The following is an 18,988-nucleotide window of genomic DNA, read 5'->3' on the forward strand; positions in this document are numbered from 1 at the left end:
TTCGAAAGGTTGAATCGAAGAGACTTTAATAAAGGGATTATTTATACAGCTGTAGGGTTAAGGGAAACAACAGTGGTGGTCTGGTGCCCATGGACTAATACCAGAGCTTTGGGGGGGGGGTGATGTGGAGGGGGGTAGGTGGAAGCAAGCCATTACCACCCTAGAGTGGAAGGAGCTTCCTTAGAGTGAGCACCCATAGAGCCCAGGGATGGCTGTCACCCTGGGAGAGGGACCACATGGTAAGAACTGATGGATCTGAGGGTTGCTTTTCTACTTAGCTAGTAAATGCCCATTGAAAGCCAACAGGGAGGATTTTTTCAAAGGAAAGAAAATAAGCTAGAGCTGAACTCAGTAGGAGCTAACAGCCTAGTTGGGTGTTTGGGGGAGAGAAGACAGGCATGTACCCCTACCTAAAATAGTACGACACTTCTGCAGAGCAGTACTTCTCCCTGGACAGATGAGCCGTACCATTAGTCAAGATTCAAGCCCAATGGAGGTGGACATTTGAGGAACCAAAATTGTTGAAAGCTTCTTTGTAACAGGGAGGAGGTGGTGTTGATCCAAAGGCCTCCATGACTATTTCCCCAAAAGCCTCACACAGGCCAGAGAGGCTTTTGGGTAGAGCATGGCCAGTCTGTGTTTCAGCAGTTTTGAAGGTTCATAGTTCTTAAAAAATGTCTCTTGAGGGTCCCAGAAGTTTGAATAATTGTAAATGTCCTTCATCTTTGGGGCAGACCTAAGGAGAGGCTTAAGCACAATGTCCCCCACACCCCTCAGGAGTCACCCAGAGGCACTTAGGAAGATTTGATGTTGCACGGAGAGGACCTCAGTTTTCCTCCATATGGTGTTGCTTAATCTCATTTCTTTTTTCTCTATTCCTATTTTTTCCACCCACTCTTGTTGGCCAAGACCCAACTAGACACTGGAAGAGTAGAGTAAATTGTAGGCAAGCAGTTGGAAGGATGAAAACCCTTTGGTTGGGCCTTTCTTTTCTAGCTCTTGTACATTTTGGTGTTAAATTTCTTTTGGTTTTTCTCTGCTGGGTCTTGGACATGCGAAGAGATGCTCTAGACATCCCCAGTGCCCTTTCCTTTTCTGAACACACTACACATCCTCCATCCTCTAGGCCTTTGAGCTTCTGGTTCTTACTGCCTGGAAGACTCTCTCACCCCTCCTCATTGACTTGTTAGTAGTAGGGAACAGTGGGGACTGTGGAGCATTCCATAGTTTACAACTCCATCTTAAGAGTTTCTGGGCTTCTGATCTATAAGTTATGGCTTTGATTGTTCCTTGGGGTGGGTGTGGCTGTTTGCCTTGCCGGAGACTCAGGAAGGAAACCAGTAGGGGTGAGTGACACAGCCTAGGTAGAAACTTCGAAGCAGGGAACCAGAGGAGACACTCAGGTGGAACAGCTGATCCATGTGGCTGAAATTCAGGGAGAAGGAGGAGATGAAGCTGAGGAGGCCAGATGAGCCCCGGAAGAAGCTAGGCTAAGACACCTCTACTATATCTATTATTGGGGACCGGCAGGATTTGGGTGTGGCTTGGGGTCAGTTGCAATGGTAGACTCGGTCCTGGAGAGACATCTTTCATTTTATAAAAAGGAGATTCTCTGCATACCAGACTGGGACCTGCTCTGGCACCTTTGCTTCTCAATGCTGTGTGGGTTTCAGAGATCAGATCATGCTTTGGTTCAGGTTTTAAACTTTCATTATTCCTTTATTACACAAATAAAAAACATAATAAAGATAAGCAAAGAAGAAAAGGAACTGAAATTAATGCCACCCATAATCCTGCCACCCAGACATCATTTACATTTAGAACTTGGGTGTACGGAGACTTCCCAGGTGATTTTCTATATTTACAGAGTGGAAGCAAACCATTTAGATGGTATTTGTAGATATATTTTGTAACGTGTGTGTGTGTGTGTGTGTGTGTGTGTGTGTGAGAGAGAGAGAGAGAGAGAGAGAGATTTCTGTCCCATTAAAAAAACAATAAATGCTTACCCCAAATTAAAACTGAAGAGGGTAAAGAGAACTCCCCTTGCCCTCCCCTCACCCCTAATTCGATTCCTCAGAGAAAGTCCTCTTTAAAAGTTTCCAGTATATCCTTGATTAGGGAACAATGTAAGAGGGACAGTATGCATGAAGTAACAAACTAGGGATATTGGTTGTTGCAACTTGTGCAAATATTAGCTGTCACGTGTCAGCAGGAAGGTGAAGGCTGGGTTTGAAGGGACTGGGAAGTAGTCTGCAGTTAGTGAAGGGGCTTTCAGAAATTGATATCATAGAGTTAGGGAAAGGAGGAGATGCTGAATTTTTGAGGCCTGAGTTTTGTTTGGATTTATCACATGGATCTTGGTGAGGAGTGAGGGGGAGTGAAGGGGAGGGAGACTGCAAGCAGGGGCCAGATACTATCACATTTTACCTCCTGGGCAGGGATTGGGGTAAGAAGGGTGGCTGGTATGCAAATGAGCAAGGGACCTGTCAGGAAGCAGTAACATAATTGGTAGATATTTATAAAAGTACCCTTGGTTGACAAAACAAAAAGTTGGCAACTCTGTGTTTAGTCCCCCAAATTAAAAAAAAAAAGTTTTAAACAAATCTTTGAATGCTAAGAATCCGAGCAAGACTGGAGAACTGGATAAGGAGTCATAAATGTCAGATTTGGTTCTGGTTTGGGCTCTGGCTATGCAGTCTTGAACTGTACCTTAATTTGTTTAGATCTCAGTCTTCTTATCTGCTGTAGATCAGTGGTTCTCAATCCTGGATGCACATTAAAATCACTAGGGAACTTTAAAAATACCCAATGCCAGAGCCCCACTCCAGCCTAAAGGTGTCTGAATCATCTTTGGGGATGGGACCTGGGAATTTTTTTAATGCAGCCAATGTTGAGAACCCCTGAGTAAGGAGTCTCCTAATTACTCATTTTGGCCCCAAAATGTTACAGTTCTGCTTATGGTATTATATAATTTTATTCCTTTCAAATACTGTGCACCAGTGTTACATAGACTTGTTACCTACCCAGAATTTTTACTTTTTTAAGAAAAATTCCCCATGATTCTCAGTAGGCCAGTGATAATAATGCCAATATCCTTTGGTTAGTTGGAGTCATAAACATAGTGAAACATCAAATAAATGATTTTTGCCCAGGAGTTGAGAACATGGACTTACTTTCTCATTCCTTCATTTTGAAAAAGCTACCGACTAGAGGCCTGACTTATAAGAAGGCCATTTATAAAAAAGACCCTGGGGGCACCTGGGTGGCTCAGTCAGTTGAGTGTCCAACTCTTGGTTTCAGCTCAGGTCATGATCTCAGGGTTGTAAGATCAAGCCCTGTGTCGGGCTCAGCGAGGAATCTGCTAAAGTTTCTATCTCCTTCTCCGTCTGCCCCTCCTCACTCTCTCTGAAGTGAATAAATAAATCTTTTTTTTTTTTTTTTAAAGAAGACCCTGAAAAGTTCAGAGAGGAGATATTACTGGAAATGTTTTCGCTAGAAGAATTATAAATACCGTAAGTTCCGAATTAAGAGGTCCAGTTTGGGGAGTCTTTATCAGATCTAAATTCTACATGGAGTAGGGGATGTTGAAAGACTCTTGGTGCTGTTTTATCTTTACCATTGAAGTTTCTGGTTTTGTCTCTTCCTAAATGAGTCATTTTTTTTTTTAAAGGAACCCAGCTCGGGGAGGTGGGGAAACCACTGCCGGAGGTGCCAAGGAGGGGGTGGGCAGTGAGGCTGATTATCAGGGGACTAAGTTTACACTTGGGCCTTTCACCCGGGAGGGCTGGAACTGGGGACCTGTCTGCTAAGGGTGAAGCAAGACATGAGGGACACAACCTGGGGTGGGGTGGGGTAAGGTAGTGAGTGGCATTGATGTTCATTTAATTTATCAAGTATTTTCTGGAGTGCACTCACCAAGCATGTGGCTCAACCCACAGGTTTAGGAGATTGTGAATAGAGGGGAAGAGACCTCCTGGTTTTCAGTCTAGGTGGGGAGATGGGTCACAGATCGTGGAGGTTGGTGCGTCCCTTTCTGTCTGCACTTACAAACACATGAAGTGAGGTGCTAGTAGTGCTCATGCCAGTGTAAACAGTGCAAATGCAAATGTTAGTGCAGGCAGCATTGCAGAGGAGGGAAAATGGCAGCCTGATGACCCCGCTGTGGAGTGCTGGGGTGCCTGATGAAACACACACTGGCCCGGCACCTCCACACATCACTTCCTCTTTCTGTGCTCAGTTGTCCCGGGTGAAGAGTGACCCCACGCACCTGAGTCACCCGGGCTCCTGATTGCTGTTCAGGGTGTTCACTGTCCTTGATGCCTGCAGAGGTAGGGAAAGGACAGAAAGTGGGGAGCAGTGGCCAGACCCTGGCTTTGGAAAACCAGAGCAGCTCGATGTGGGTTGGGCCACATGCTCAAGGGGAGGAGGAGCACAAGGCAGGATGCTCGCTGATGCCCAGCAAGAGTTTTGTGCGCTCGGAATGCTCCTTTTATTCCACACTGACCTCTGAGGGGGGCCGGTTTTCATCTTTTCTGAGTGGTGTGCAACCTCCTACAGTTGTGCCTGTGTGTTTGCTAAGTTTGTCACAAACTTCCTGTTTGGGTATGGTCTGAGGCCCGAAGCTTTGTTGTGTTTTGAAACCCGGGTGTTCACAGAGGTCCGGCGCTTCTCTCTGAGAGGCCATGGGGTGGCCCCTTTGTTCTCCTTCCTTTTGCTGACTGTTGCCATCTTCCTTTGCAGAACTTCTCTCTGGGAAGGGCTCTGTCGCTTCTGTTCTTGCTCTCATTATCCAGGGTTGAGAGCTGTGAAGTTTGAAGGCTTGGGGGGGGGGCAGCATTTATTGGGCCCCTTATGTAAAGCCACGTGCTGTGCTAGATGTTTTTATACGTGTGTTGTATTTAGGCCTCACAGTAGCTCATGCAGGACCAGGCTGCATGAGCAGTGAGGTTGAGTGACAAACCTAAGATAGGACAGCCCCTGCGTGACCAGGTCAGGATTTGATCCCAGGCCTGACTCCAGAGCTCCTTATTTCAGCTAGGTCATGAGGACCCCACTGCTCCTTGGGTTCCACTGGTTTGAGGAGCTCTTCATTTCTTATTGGGCCTCTCAGCAGACAGCATCACCTTGAGCCCTCTAGTTTTCTCCCAGACCTTGTTATTCAGCTGATACCCATTCTCTCGGTATGGGGTGTTATCTGATGGCACTCGAGTATTTTGCAGAATTTCGTCTTTCCCACTCATACTCCTCCTGTGGCCCCATGAAGCCCAGAATTATTGTGTGGCCCGTGGCTGATGACTGAAGTGGATTAGGGGCAACTCCCAATTCCCTAGAAATGGAGTATCCTTTTTCCCACTTCTGGGCATCTGGCACTGACCATTTCGCTGGTGGGTTTCGTCACCACGAACCCCACTGAGCTGGATTTCTCACATCTCAAGCTCTTCCCTTGAAGAGAGAAGGAGAGAGGATATCTATCTATGTCTGCAAAAGCATGTGAAGGGGTAGCTAAGGAAGGATGCCAAGACCTTGAATATGTGGGAGCAGGAAGAGGAGGGGGAGCTAAATCTAGCACCCTCCTTCTCATGGGGATAGCTCTTATAGGATGCCAGACTCGGGTGTTTCTGCAAAGGAACAATAAGTATGCTTCCAGAAACTTCAAGATGGCCCTGTGTCCCTTCCCTTGCTCATCCTAGTTCTCCTGTATTTTCTGAAAAACTTCTACCAGTGCACCATCTGAGCTTCATTGGCATTGTTCTGCATATCAAGTAATGTTTACCAAGACCCTGTGTTGAGCAGTGGGCAACCCCAAGCATTTTCAACATTAATATCAATCACCTTCAAGGGGTTGGCAGTTTACGTGGAAGGTCAATGTAGTGAGCTCAAGAAGAGCCAGAAGAGCTAAGGATCTGGGGTGGTGCAGCCCAGTGGGCTGCAGGAGCCAACCAAGAGGGGCAGGCTGCAGGGAAGGAACATGCATGTGGGGCACCTGGGTCTGCCGGGCATAGAAAAGGGAGGGGCTACGGGATGGGGTGGAGCAGAGGGTGACTGTGGGAAACAGGACTGAAAAAGTTGAGTGCATCATTGTTGAAGGAACCCAAGGAATGACTATGGACTTAGAAAATTTCCCAGATCTGTTGCTGCCAAAACTGAGCAGGACGGGGCTAGGTAAAAATGGTGCTGTAGGAAGGCTCACCTGGCTGGGTGCCCTGTAGATGGGGAATGCTGGGAGGTGAGTAAGAACCCATTTATCCTGTTGAATTTTAGGAATGAAACTTTGAGGGCTTGGACTAGGGTGGTGACATGAATATAGAAAGGGGGATAGAGAAATGGAAGGTTTCAGGCCCCCAGTTCTAGCCCTCACTACCCATGTGACCTTGAGCAGGTTACTTAATTTCTTGAATCTCAGTTTCATCGTCTGCATGCGGAAGCTAAAAACACCTCACAAGACTGTTGTGTGAGGGTTTGGCTTGTGTCGCACCCAGCACACATGCTGTTGCGGGTGCTCAGCAGAGTATGAGCCCTCTTGTGGGGTACAGGGCCCAATTTATAACCTGTGGGGAGGAGTCTGGGGAGTGTTCAGAGGGCTCTCTAGGGGCTGACTCTGGGAGCCTGGACAATGGTGCAGCCTTGACAGAAGTGGATGGAGCTATGGAGGCCTCTGGATTCAGTTTTGGAAAGATTCTACTAATCCAGAACCCCCCGCCCCCACCCCAGCCCTGTGGATTGTGCTTCTGTGAAACCATGGCTTCTAGTTTCAGCTGGGCCCTCAGTGCTGCTGGCCAGCAACCAGCTCTCCAACCCTGGTTGCCACTGGGTGAGACCAATGAGGCACTGAGGGCGCAAAGTTTAAGGCGGCTTCTGGTTTTCAGGCTGCCCATGTACCTACATGATTCCCCTTGATGGGGTGTTCCACACCACACCCCTTGTCAAGCTCTTGTCTGCCCTTCCTTCGTTCAGGAGACAACCTGGCTTTGTTTATTCATTGACAAGTTCAAACAGCTCAGCTTGGGCCCACTCAGGTTCCTGCCTCTGCTCCCTTGTGGATACTGACATTGGGTCTCATCCCAACCTGATTTTCTTCCACTCAGAGATGGACACATCTCTCCTCTTGGCCAGAGAGAACCTTCTTCCTATACATGAGTTTTCCACATCTTCTGTGGCTCCTGGGACCTCACCCCCTTCAGTCTCCTGGCTGAAACCAAACCTCAAACCTTTACTCTCTAGTTCTCATTCCTTCTCCTCCTGTCCTTACAGACAGATGTCTGGAAAGAATGTGCCCTCAGATTTTGCTCCTCAGTTGACACAGCTCACTTGGGCTGGTTCCTGCCTATGGGAGGTGTACGTGGCACAGGGGAGGGACCCGGTTGGATTTGCTGCAGAGGGCTCCTGCCCTCCACAGGGACTGTCATCATCAGGGCACCTGCAGCCTCCATATTGCCACACCCAATGGACACTTCACTCCTTATCTTTCTGGACTCTGCTACTTTTGACGTTGGACAGCTTTCTCCTTTTTGCTCCTCTCATTTCTCTTGGTTTCCTTCATTCCACCAACAAATCTCTCTGCAACTGTTTCTTGAGCACACTCCTCTGTGCCAGGCTCTGGCATGTATCATAACACCATGCCCCTGCTTATGGAGGGAAGAAGGTAAAAAAATATAAACAGATGTCAGATGCTAGTAAATGCTACCAAAAAAATAGAACAGAGAAGGTGGGTGGGGGGGATAGGACAGGGGCTGGGGCGGTGGGGGAGGGTCCCTCTAAGAGAGTGACATTGTCACCAGAACCTGAAAAAAGTAAAGGATGCCCCAGGAGAGGAGTGTTCTGGGCAGAGTGAAGAGCAAATGCAAAAAGTCTTGAGGGAGGAGCCTGCTTAGGATGTTTGAAGAAGCCATTCTAGCTAGAGGAAATTGAAGATGGGCAGAGTGGGAGAAAGAAATGTCAAGGAAGAGGATGGGCCAGGTCACATGGGCCCCGAAGGTCATTTCAAGTACTTTGTCTTTTATATTGAGAAGAGATGAAATACTCTCCAAGTCTTTTGAGCAGAAGAGTGATTTTTAAATGATCGCTGAGGCTGCTGTAGGGAGCATGGTGCATCAGGCGGCTCGGGCTGCCATAACAAAATACCTCAAACTGGGTGGCTTGAATAACAGTGGGGTATTTTCTCACAGTTCTGGAGGCCAGAAGTCCCAGATCAAGGTGTCGGCAGGGCCTCACTTCCTCTGAAGGCACTAGGGAAGGATCTGTTCCAGGCCCCCCTCCCAGCTTCTGGTAGCTCCTGGTCTTAGGCAGCAAAACACCAACCTTCACACAGCAGCGTTCTCTCTGTGTGACTGCCTGCGTCCTAATTTCCCCTTTTTATAAGGGCACCAGTCGTACTGGATTGGAGACCCACCCTACTCCGAGATGATCTCATCTTAATAGCTAATTACATCCACAATAACCCGATTTCCAAATAAGGTCATTCTGAGGTACTGGGGGCTAGGACTTCAACCTAAGAATTTGGGGGAGATGCAATCCAACCCATAGTACAGTTTGATCCACATAATAGACAGATTGTTGAAAGGCAAGCAAGGGTGAAAGTAGGGAGACCAGTTAGGAAGTCCTTGCAGTAATCCAAGGAGAGAAGCTGCTGGTGGGGGTGATGAGAAGTGGTAAGTCTGGATGTATTTTGAAGAATCAGGTGACATCCTTTGTTGGTGGACTGGATGTGGCGTGTGTGGGAAAGAGGGGAGTCACAGAGACTCCTGGGTTTCAGGCCTGAGTAACTGGAATAGAGGTGGGTGTCTTTCTCTCCTAAATGCTCTTCTCCCTTGGGGACCTTCCTCAGCAGCGTTTGCAGGGTCCTCCTCCTGGGCAGGTCCATTGGCTGTTGGATTCTTCAGGGCTCCAGCTTCGGCTGCTTCTCCAGTCTCTCCTGATCCATAGGATCTTTCCCATGTTGAAGCCAAATATCCTGAATATGCTTTTTGGGTCACTCCTACAGGCCCTGGCTCTGGAGGATGCTGAAGGAGGAAGACATGGAAGCAGGACGACCCTGAAAGATTAAGCGTCTTAATCCTGAAACAGGTAGCCGCTCCGAAATGTTTTGTGATGAAGGGGTCCTAATAGTATTTCTTTGGTATCTATGGAGTGGAAAATGTGCCAATAAGGGCAGAAAGGCTGCTGTGGGTCTGGTCACCCATAATTTCTAGAAGAGTTTCTTTGGGAAATGGTTGGTGATTGTGGATTCACATATTGGCATTCAGCATCACTTGGAATGTGCCTTGTCTCTCTCAACTTTGCAGAGTGGTTGTGAATAGTGAAGGTGACAGAGGACAGTCACTGGTGGTAGCTCTAGATGTGTTCAGGGGGAATTAAATTAGACCTTTCTGGAGAATTGTAGTAGAGAAGGCTGCTCTGAGAAACCCCGCAGAGCCTATAAGAGGCAGATTCTTGAACCAAGGAGCCTTTGATCTGGCCCTGGACATTTCTAGGGTTTTTGTTTGTTTGTTCAAATCATCTCTAGCCCTGTGTTTTCTTCCAGACTCAGTGTATCCCTCTAGAAAATGGGCACATAGCTGTGATTCCTTTGCCACGTCTCACACAGAAGTTGTCTGAAGGGTCAATAAGTTTGTGTATAAACAGATTTTTTTTTTGTTAATGTTTAAATCCTGGCATGGCAAGAGATGACTGTTTCCCACAATCCTCAGTAACAATGGGGAAAGGAGGGTGGTGGGTGTCTAATTTGATTGCCTTGGTATGCGCAGGTTCTTTTTCTGGGCAGGTGCCATACTTTTCATCTCTCTTATGTGAGACTGAAAGTTGATTGCCTCTTTTTTTGTTGTTGTTGTATTTGATTATTTTTTAAGATTTTCTTTATCTATTCATGAGCGACACAGAGAGAGAGAGAGAGAGGCAGAGACACAGGCAGAGGGAGAAGCAGGCTCCACGCAGGGAGCCTGACATGGGACTCGATCCCGGGTCTCCAGGATCACACCCTGGGTTGCAGGCAGCGCTAAACCGCTGTGCCACCAGGGCTGCCCTGTGCTTGATTTTGATTTAATTTTTAAGCCATTGTGTCTTGGGGTTCCAGCAAGAAACAGGTGTTTCATTCAAGTGGAGACATCCAAAAGACTCTCCTGAAGAAACTGTTTAAGTGGTGTAGGCAGGGTTAAGAGATCCGAGCACAAGATGTGGAACTACCCCATGGCTAGCTATGTGTGAGGGAGCTGTTACCATGCGTAGTCCTGAAAGAAGAAAGAGGAAAGGATCGGTTATTAGAACTGGAAAGAGAAGCTCCATGGAAAGGCTCTCTCTGGTGGAGAGATGCAGTCAGCCTTCAGCCACACAGCTGGGAAAGAGCCAAGAGACGAAATATCCTCATCAAACTCCCTTGTCAGTTCTCCTGTCTCCTTTTTTTTTTTTTTTTTAAGATTTTATTTATTTATTTATTTATTTATTTATTTATTTATTTATTTATTTATGAGAGAGAGAGAGAGGCAGAGACACAAGCAGAGGGAGAAGCAGGCTCCATGCAGGGAGCCCGCTGCGGGACTGGATCCCGGGTCTCCAGGATCAGGCCCCGGGCCTAAGGCAGCGCTAAACTGCTGAGCTACCCGGGCTGCCCAGTTCTCCTGTCTCCTGATGGTGTATTCTGTTAGGCACACTCAACCAGAAGCTAGATGGCTGGGAGCCATGCTGGTGTTTTCCATAGAGATCAGACCCTTGGGAAGAGGGGCAGGCACAGAACTTAGTGCAGAAGTGGGGATAGAGAGGTGCAAACAGGAAATATCTATCCAAGCAAAGATGCAGATTGCTTGGATTATATTGCAAGGGATGTTTCTATCCAAAGAGGCGTTTTTTGTTTGGTGGAGTAAGTGAAACTGCATTATGAGGTCAGCCACCTAGAACTGTTGGCTGTGAGGGCTGGAAGGAGCAACAGAAATCTTCTAGTCAAACTTCATCCTTTTTGCAATTGGGAAGACTCAGGAAAGTCAAGTAACTTGCTCAAGGCCACTCATAATTTCTTGAAAGTGTTTCTTGAAAGCCAACACAAAACCACTTGAAACAGTTAAGAAATGGTGTCTCTTGCAAGAACATGCAGGAGAAAGCTGTGAATTGGTGCTTTCTTCTCATTTATCAGTCGGACCCTTTGGGGTTGTGACCATTGTCAAACCCAACTCAAAGGGGCTCCCACAGTACAGGGAATTAATCAAATGGCTCATGGTACCTGTGAAGGTCCGGGATAGGGTGGATTGCATTGTGGGTGTGAAATAGCAGCCGACATCAACATGATGTCAACCATCCAGTATCTTTTCATCTCTCTGTTACTCTTCTGTGATGTCAGTTCATCCCCAGGTTGGCTTTTCTCAGGGAGGCCAAATGGCTGTGGAAGTTCCTGGGCTCATAGTTGAATCCGTTTGGCTTGAAGGAAAGAAGCATCCTTGCCAGTAACTTCTTAAAAGACTGAGAAAGTATCATTCTCAGAATTCCATCCCCAGCGCACCAACCTTGGCATTTCATTGGCCAGAACCACATGCCCACTCCTCAGCCAATCCCAGTAGTCAGGTAGATGCTGTCTGTTGATTGGCAGGGCTGGGAGGTTTTTCTGATTGGTCTATCCCTCTCCTGGAGGAGTGCAAGGAGAGGAGGAGGAGACAGAGGTGACTGTTGCTTGGGGAAGAAGGAAAGTGGCTACCAGGAGAGTGGCTGCTGACATCCACTATACTGGATCAGCTCTAGAAACCTTACTCATTTAAACTAATTATTGGAAGTAATAGTGAGAGGACACCTGCTTTTAACAAGTGAAGGTCTGAATCCATAGCCTGGTTTCAGGCAGAACCTTCCCAGTTCCCATCGTAAGGCTTGCAGTTAGCATCTGCTTTTCAGTCTGTTTAAAACGTAGGCTCTTCTAGTAGGTTTTAACCATGCTTTCTACAATTCTGCTTAATTTCTCATATGCTTATTCAACCCTTTTATAGCCAGCGTAAACACTGAACTCATATTCTAGGTTAGTAGAGATTAAATTACATTAATGAGTCTTCTCGTTTAAACCTTATCTATAAAATGGGAGTGAGAATAGCACCTACTTTATAGATTGTTGTAAGGATTAACTGAGGTAATCCAGGTAAAGTGCCCAGTCTTCCAGTAGTTGGCCCAATAAATGTTACCTTTATTAGTGTCATATATCTCAAAATATTGTCACATTTATGTGTTTATGTGCACATTTAATCCAGGAAATTAACTCTCTTCACAGCAAATATATTATTTGTCACTGATTAGTTCAGTTAGAGATGAGGTAAATAAAAGTATTAAAAAAATTTAGTGTTTATGGATTTTTTTCCCAATGGAATGCTTTTTATTTTAGAATTCATTTTGGGGAAAATCTAAGAAAGAAAATTTTAGGTAGCATACAGTTAAGTTAAAGTAGATATACTCCCTTAAAAAGAGGGAATTTTCATTTTACAGTAACTTATTAATGTATTCTTAGTTGAAAAGTTTTATAAATTGTTGAAGGCCTGGGCAGCCCGGGTTGCTCAATGGTTTAGCGCTGCCTTGGGCCCAGGGCCTGATCCTGGAGACCTGGGATTGAGTCCTGTGTCGGGCTCCCTGCATGGATCCTGCTTCTCCCTCTGCCTGTGTCTCTGCCTCTCTGTGTGTCTCTCATGAATGAATAGATAAAATCTTTAAAAAATAAAATAAAATAAATTGTTGAAGGCCTGTCATGACGTATTCCAGCTGATTTTCCTACCGATGTTCTCAGTTTGGAGGCTCTGGAGGGGGTAAGTGACCCTCCTCAGCTTTGGCTTCCCAAACCAGCTACACCATTGGGCTTCTCTGGGTAGATGGATTTTAGGATCACCGAAGCTAGTCTTGGGTATTTATTTCAGTTGAATTTTAACTGACAAAATGCTGTGAATTATTCTCTGAAGCCTTTAGTACCATAAGGCAGACCTCTCAGAGTCTCAGCAGGGTGAAGTATCTTGATTTGGGGGTTCCCAGATTAGTGATAAGAAGAGCACAGGTTGACCCTGTGCTCCCTCAAGTACTCTTAAGCTTTAGGACGGCCTGTCTTTATTTGATTTAGTGCAGCAGGAGAAATTCACTTGAACACAAGTCTTGATAAATCCAATTCATTTTATAAAGAAGAAACTATTTACTCTCAAGTCACTAATTTAGAATTGTTAGTGTCATTTTCTACCAGTAGAAGGAAAATCTTGCAATACCTAAATAGTTCAGATTAAAATTGTACCAACAGTTTTTCTTTTTCCACCATTTGACCCCCCAAATGATAAATCTGTTCAGTTGGATTTGGCCTTCAGTTGTGTAGCATATGCCTCTATGTGTGGGAAAGCACACGCACACACACACACACACACACACACACACACACAAGAAACACATGCACAGGGACGGCTGAGTGGCTTAGCGGTTGAGCGTCTGCCTTTGGCTCAGGGTATGATCCAGGAGTCCCGGGATCAAGTCCCACATCGGGATCCCTGCATGGAACCTGCTTCTCCCTCTGCCTATGTCTGCCTCTGTCTCTGTCTGTGTCTCTCATGAATAAATAAATAAAATATTTTTTAAAAATGAAAAAAAAAAAAAAAAACCCCACACAGGCATAGAGGGAGTTAGGGAGAGAAAGAGAGAATGTAATTTGGTTGAAAACCCCCAGAAAGGAAAGGGTGCTTGTGAGAAAATCAGTGTGTGCATTAGTTGCTGGGAAGCTAGTACTTGTAACAGTTGCATCTTGGAGCTGCCAAAAGAGTATGACTTTTTAAGATGTCTTTTGGAGTCATTAAAAAACCCCAAACATACACCTAACCACCTCTGGCATCCAGAACAGTAATAAAACATTCTTCATTCTGCTTCGCTTCACATGCCTGCTTGGCTTTGCCACAAACATGTTTTGCCTTCCAGCCAGGGATTAAGCTTCTGTGTGAGGCCATGACTGGTGTGAAAGCAACTTCTCTGTCATTGCTTTTTTTGGGGGGGTGGGGGGGGGGTGGGGGAACTGCTTGCATGCCTGTGTGAAATTCTGAATGGAATTCTGGAATTGCAGCACCAAAGAGGGTTTTGAGGTCTGTGCCTTCCTGCCAGGCTGTTTGAATGGTCTTCATCTTGACTGACAAAAGGTGACCTAATCCTGACATGTCACTGACCTCTAACATTTCATGGATCCTCGGTAAACAAGGACATGAACTAAGATGTGTCTTTCTCATGAAAAAGCAGACTGTTCGGCAACACACCACATAATGCAGTTACTGCCCTGTTCACAGCCTCATTCTTGGGCACAGTGTCACCGTTTGAGTCCTGTTTGTGTTCTCACATATGCTCCTACAGCACAGTCCTCAACTGTTCTAGTAGACATTCCATCTTCATTCAGATTCCTTACCACTTGTTTTTATTCAGGTGTATCTCTCTCTACAGCAGGCTATTCGGTGTGTATAGTTATAGCTCAGTGTTCATTTGGACAGACGTTACCACAACCCTGTTGCTTTAATCAGCTTGGGCTGCCATAACAAAATACCACAGACGAGTGGCTTAAAATAGAAATTTATTTCTCATGGTTCTGAAGGCTGGGAAATCTAAGATCAAGGTGTTGGCAAGGCAGGTTTCATTCTGAGACCTCTTATGTTGGTCTGTAGGCGACCGCCATCTTGCTATGTGCTCACTTGACCTCTTCTTTGTGCCCTTGTGAAAAGAGGAAGCTCTGGTGACTCTTCTTATAACGACATTAATCCCATCATGGGGCTCCACCCTTGTGACTCATCTTAACCTAGTTGGTTCCCAAAGGCCCCACGTCCTCATACTATCAGATTGGTGGCTAGGATTTCAACATATGAATTTGGGTTGGGGGTGGGGGCGGACACAGACTTAAAGTCCATAATAATCCTGAATCTTTATTTGTGGCTCCCTTGGAGTGCTTGCAAGGTTGTTGGTCCAGGAGCCCTGCAGTAAGTAGAGAAAGCCTTAGAATTATTGCTGTGAACAGGTACAGCATCTTACAGGTGGCTTGGTGGATTACAAAATTGGAAGACCTTTACCGCAGAATTCAGGGTGACCTAGGTAGACTGGTGATCTCCTTTTCTTTTCAGATCTTGGTTTCCTAGATGAAGATGCCAAGTTGTAGACCGATGCCAAGCACGGTCAGCCTCCATGAAGTGTGGGTGGTTCAGTATTCAGTATTCCCTGATCACCATCGATAGCATACCTGATGGGCCTCTAAAAAAGAGGCTCTTAAAATGAAAGCCTGGGAAAATGGGTTATTTCTTAGCACTTTATCCTCTTGGGTATTTACTTCCTTTTCATGGGGGAAAGGAGGGCAGTAAATTATAATAAAACTGTTCCTGTTCTATTAGAGATCAGTATCTTACAGGGTCCTTTTAAATGTATACAAGTATGGTAATGTCCATATGGACACAGGCGTGTGTGTAAGCACATACATGCATACACACACAAAAACCTGTGCCAGGTGGAATATTTTAAAATATAATAAGGTCTTTGAAAGTTCCTTTAAACTTTCAAGGAACAGTTAATTTCTGTGTTATATAAACTGTTCCAGGATTTAGAAAAAAGATGGAATACTTCCAGATTCTTTTTTCAAGCAAACATGACCCTGATAACAAATCTGGCAAGCCCCCAAAGGAAAGCTGTATACCAGTCTCTCTTAGGAATGTAAAAATTTTAGATAAAATTCTAGTGGGTAGATTTCAACAATAGAGTGTGTGAATGTTCCACCATATGCAAGTAGGTTATGGAATGCAGGAATGGCTTCATATATATAGATTTTCATTTGATTGACATAAATTATTTAAGTAAAAATATGCAATAATCTCATTAATTCCAGAAGAACATTCAATCAATTCAACTTCTAATTATTACAAACCACTTAAAAAAGAATATATAAAATGACCATTTCTTCATGTGATAAGGAAGATTGAGTTCACAGAGCCTCCTGTCATTATACTTTTGGGGGCCCCAATAAAGGCATCATTGGATATGGCTGCAATCAAAACAAAAAGCCCATGTATAAAGTTACAAAAATAGTAACTTTAGAAAATAAATATTGTAAGGAAAACGGTAAAATTATCATTGCAGATTGCTTAGTTGTAGATCAAGAAGTCTTAAAGAGATTACTTGTATATAGTAAGATAAAAACTAAGGATTTGGAAATCCTGGGTGGCTCAGTAGGTTAAGCATCTGATTCTGGATTTCAGCTCAGGTCATGATCTCAGGGTCTTGAGATCAAGCCCCGTGTCAGGCTCCACACTCAGTGTGGTGTCTGCTTGAGATTCTCTCTCCTTCTCTCGTTGTCCCTGCCCCCAATCCCACTGATCTCTCTCACGCGTTCTTTCTTTCTAAAATAAATAAATAAAACCTTTTTTTCTAAAGATTTTATTTATTTATTCATGAACGACAGAGAGAGAGAGAGAGAGAGAGAGGCAAAGACACAGGTGGAGGGAGAAGCAGGCTCCATGCAGGGAGCCCCACGTGGGACTTGATCTGGGGTCTCCAGGATCACACCCTGGGCTGCAGGTGGCACTAAACCGCTGCGCCACCGGGGCTGCCCAATAAGTAAAATCTTAAAAAAACAAAAACAAAAACAAAAAACAACCCAAACCAAAAACCTAAGGATTTGGATACTTCTGAAATCAGTTCATGAGTTTATTGCCATTCCTCTCAAAGTCCCATCAGGATTTTAAAAATTTCACAACAGGGTTATCAGTCCGTATGGAAAGATAAGTAGAATTCTGGAAATGGCTGTGGGACAAGGGAGTTATATCTATTGGATATTACAATATATAGTTGAACCAGATGTTAAAGTATACTATAAGGTCTTTGTAAGTAAAACACTGTGATGCTGGCATAAGCGAGGAAGCAGGTAAGCAAAGCAGGATAGTTCAAAAGCAGACCCAGGCATAAATGATTTGCTAAGTCATAAAGAAGTCATCAGAAATCAGTGGGGAAGGAAAGATTATTCAATAAATAATTTTGATGCATAGTTAGCAATTTGGAAAAAATCATTCTAACTTCATCAAAATGAATTACATATTGATTAAACAATTAAGTGCAAAATGTAGAGGCATAGGAAATCTACTGAACTGAATATTGCTTAGAAACAAAAGAAAAACACTTGGATAGGAAAAGAATAGTCAAACTATAGAAAAAAAAATCAAGATTTCTTCCCGTAAAAATACGGGGTATTTGAGGGTAACAATAGATTGGAAAAATACAGAGTATTATGGGGTAACAATACATTGGGAAAAGCTCTGCAGTACCATGACAGAATTAGTATCTTTATTTTGTGACATGCTCAAACAAATTTTAAAAAACTAATTAAAAAAATTTCAAACCTTGCTGGGACACTTGACTAGATGACTACATACAATACCATACAAATATGTGGGAAATGATCAATTTCATAATAAGAGATATGTAGATTAAAATGGCAGCAAAATACTAATTTTAACATATTAGCCAAAGCATACATTTTTATTTTTTTATTTTTTTTTAAAGATTTCATTTATTTATTCATGAGAGACAGACAGAGAGAGAGAGAGAGAGAGAGAGAGAGAGAGGCAGAGACACAGGCAAAGGGAGGAGAAGCAGACTCCATGCAGGGAGCCGGACGTGGGACTCCATCCTGGGTCTCCAGGATCACGCCCTGGGCGGAAGGCAGCGCTAAACCGCTGAGCCACCCAGGGATCCCAAAGCATACATTTTTAAAGATAGATTTATTTATTTATTTATTTATTTATTTATTCATTCATTCATTCATTCATTCATTCATTCATTCATTTATTTATTTATGATAGACATAGAGAGAAGCAGAGACACAGGAGGAGGGAGAAACAGGCTCCATGTCGGGAGCCCGACGCGGGACTTGATCCTGGGACTCCAGGATCGCGCCCTGGGCCAAAGGCAGGCACCAAACCGCTGAGGCACCCAGGGATCCCCCAAAGCATACGTTTTTAATGGTAATCCCCAATTCTGGTGGTATCATAATATTGCAAAAATGGTTATACAATATATTAAAAAGCCATATCATTAATTCATACATTTTGATCCAGTAATACGACTTTTATGGACCATTTTCCCACATTCCCTCTATGAAGGAAATAATACACAATATTTAATAAGCTATTTCGACAGAGATGCTCCCTGATGCATTATTTACAAAGTAGGCACACACACGCTCAAAATTAATATCCAACTGTTGCGTAACTATAAAATAAAATAGTTCTTCTCTCAGCATAATACTGTACTATAATTAACAATTATTTTGAAGATATGTAGTAATGTAACATGATATTTACAATATAATTTTATGTATAGAAATTGAAGCATAAATTGGGGTGGAGTTTCACTATGGAATACAGCTATATTGCTGTGCAATTAAATTGAATGAACCATAGTTGCCTATGACAACAGGGAAGGATCTCGGGAACACAACTTAAGTAAAAAAGGGAGTTGCAGAATAGCTACAATGTGATCCCAATTACATCAAGTTCAGATACATGTAAAAGTAGTGAAGTAGCATTTAGACATCCACATGCATGTGCCAAGCAAGCATAGAAAAAGATGTGGGAGGAGCCCATGGAGCTATCTAGGGGATGGTAAAGTTCTCTTTCTCAAGCTGGGCTAGGGAGATAGGTATATATATTATTGCTCTTTTTTTAATTTAAAGAAATTTTTAATTTCTGAATATTTCATTAATTTATTTGAGAAGGAGCTTGCAAGTGGGAGGAGGGAGGGGCAGAGGGAGATGAAGAAGCATGGAGACCAACATGGGGCTCAATCCCAGGACCCTGGGGTCATGACCTGAGCCTAGGGCAGATGCTTAACCGACAGAGCCACCCACGCTTCCCCCATTGCTCTTTTTTTTACCTTAACATAAGCTACAAGCATTTTTAATTTTTTAAAGTATTTTAATACAAAGAGGTATTAAAACCCATATTCACTGATGACAATTATGTACAAAATATGTATCCCTAATAAAGATGGTAAG

At 44.2% G+C, this 18,988-nt stretch overlaps 1 protein-coding gene across 22 annotated transcripts in view; it reads left to right on the top strand.

Moving 5' to 3' along the window:
- TRERF1 (transcriptional regulating factor 1) overlaps positions 1-18,988 on the top strand; it is a 209,989-nt gene that overhangs the window by 75,597 nt on the left and 115,404 nt on the right. For 21 of the 22 annotated variants that reach the window (XR_005990218.1, XM_041770769.1, XM_041770804.1 and 18 more), the window contains one exon: positions 8,981-9,063. The exons of the other annotated variant lie outside the window; for it this stretch is intronic. The gene's annotated coding sequence lies outside the window, so the exon portion shown is untranslated. The remainder of the gene's footprint in view (positions 1-8,980; positions 9,064-18,988) is intronic. 22 annotated transcript variants of the gene reach the window in all.

Source organism: Vulpes lagopus, chromosome 1, assembly GCF_018345385.1.
Source record: "Vulpes lagopus strain Blue_001 chromosome 1, ASM1834538v1, whole genome shotgun sequence".
Lineage (NCBI taxonomy): Eukaryota > Metazoa > Chordata > Mammalia > Carnivora > Canidae > Vulpes > Vulpes lagopus.